The sequence below is a fragment of the Octodon degus genome, unplaced genomic scaffold (genome assembly GCF_000260255.1).
Source record: "Octodon degus isolate 3935 unplaced genomic scaffold, OctDeg1.0 scaffold00129, whole genome shotgun sequence".
Taxonomy (NCBI): Eukaryota; Metazoa; Chordata; class Mammalia; order Rodentia; family Octodontidae; genus Octodon; species Octodon degus.
The window spans coordinates 274663-276994 of record NW_004524705.1 but is presented as its reverse complement, the minus strand read 5'-3'; positions in this window follow the sequence as shown (position 1 = coordinate 276994).

The window sequence follows — 2332 nt, the reverse complement described above, 5'->3', positions numbered from 1 at the left end:
TCTATCAATGTAGGAGATGATATGTTCTTCTTATTTGTAGAAAGAGCTGAGCTTGGACATGTAAGACCAAAAGCCCTCCCAGGTATTAGTACATAGCATCCCAGATCCTAGCAAGGGCCTGTGGAAAAGGGGAAGGAGGCACACAAGCCCAGGTGGGGGAGAACTGGGCTGTGGGAGATGCAGTGACTGTGTAGATGGAAGGACTGAAGAGGGGTCTGGCTTAGGCAGGAGGAGGAGAAGGCCGAGAGTGCTGGTGCAGAGGTGCCAGGACTTAGAGGGGATCCGAGCTCCTGAAATGCCACCGAAGGCAGTTCACGGATGACATAGCTGTGTTTCTGTGCACGAAGGCATCCATCCCTCCACACCATCCTGCAATCTCCTTTCTATTTGTTTTATTTCAACTCAAAGATAAAATTATTAGAAATCTCCTGAGGCAAAACCAGGCAATATTCTTTATCTGCACTTTCACTGGGGGAGGAAAAATTTTCCCCTCTATCTCTAAATCAATGCCAAAGACAGCCTAAGATTGAGTGACATTTTCTCGATGTATGACTTCTAAAAAGTTTGTCCAACATTCTCTAAACCTTCTGTATTGATAGACAAAATAGATTCACTGGGTGAATTGGTACTATATTTGCTGACATTGGTCTTTTAGGCCCTTAGTACATGAGGAAGTAAAAGCTAAATAAGTAGATGACCAAAGGCCCACTGAAGTCTTTTGGTTAAGATTCAGCCCCTTAGTCCACCTATTAAAACACTGCCTCTAACTGCAAGTCCTGAAAAAAGAGAATTAACCCAAGACAGCTAAGTTAGGTCATGAACTCTCTTGAACTATTCATGCTATATTTGTCTGTCATCATGTCACTAAAGCATGCATGGAAGTTTTGTAGGTTTGTAGCAATGCTATACTCTTCATGTAGAATAAAATTTCCATTAGCCAATAGACCAATACATATTTATTAATTTCTAGGCTTATATTACACTTTGATAAAGTTGTGGTAAGAATTCACAATGCAAAAACCTGATGGAAACTCTTAGGAATATTGCTTTATCTATCTTGTAAATATGCATGTATGTTTTTTGAAAATAGCAGTTAATGGCAGAATCCTCACTGTGACTAGCTCCATATGCTGACACCTGTGAATTAAGCAACTACTCTGAGGACAGCAATTCATAATACCAAAACCATGCTTGAAATACCTGTCATCTTTGTCTTCTATTTTTTTTTAATAAAAAAATTGTATTTACTTAGAAGCATTCAGAAAGTCCACAAAACAGTTGCAACTCTTTTGCAATTACAGAGTGGTATTCAGTTAACAGAACAACAAGTATTTCGTATGAGCTGCATCAGAGACAACTGAAGATGAAAAACTACCGTCTCCTGTATAACTAATTTGTGCTGTGCACCAACAAGAACCTGCTTTACATTCCCATGCCAATTTACAACCCCCAGACTGTACCAGGCGAGGTTAGTGGCTACTGAAAATACCACCAGGACAGGGCTATCTAAAGACACATTCGGTAGTATGTTAACTGTACAAAAAAAAAAAGACACTGTACAGTTTAAAAACAAATCTTACACAGCCTTACATTTCAGGTTTTTTTTTCTTCAAAAGGAGTGAGTTGTGTATAGGGGGGTTAAATGCTTTATAGACAAGAAAAAAAAACTGCGCTAGAACCAACTTATTCATCATCATCCTCTTCTTCATCCTCCTCATCCTCTTCTTCATCTTCTGCCTCCTCTTCATCCTCATCTTCCTCCTCCTCCTCCTCTTCCTTCTTTTTCTTGCTTTTTTCAGCCTTGACAACTCCCTTTTTTGCTGTGTCAGGTTTTCCTTTAGCCCGGTAGGCAGCGAGGTCCTTTGCATACTTCTCCTTCAGCTTAGCAGCCTTCTTCTCATATGGCTGCTTGTCGTCTGCTGCAGTATTAGTCCACATTTCTCCAGCTTTCTTTGCGACATCACCAACGGAGAGGCCAGGAGGTTCTCCTTTGATTTTTGGGCGATACTCAGAACAGAACAAGAAGAAGACTGAAGGAGCCCTCTTGGGCTGTTGGGATCCTGGAACTTCTTTTCTGTTTCTCCTTTAGGAGGAATTTAAGTTTTCATTTCTCTTTCATAACGAGCCTTGTCTGCCTTTGCCATATCTTCAAATTTTCCATTTTCTTTAGCAGACATGGTCTTCCACCTCTCTGAGCACTTCTTAGAAAACTCTGAGAAGTTAACGGAAGCATCTGGGTGCTTCTTCTTGTGCTCCTCTCGGCAAGTTTGCACAAAGAATGCATAGGATGACCTCTTGCCTCTCGGCTTCTTAGGATCTCCTTTGCCCATGT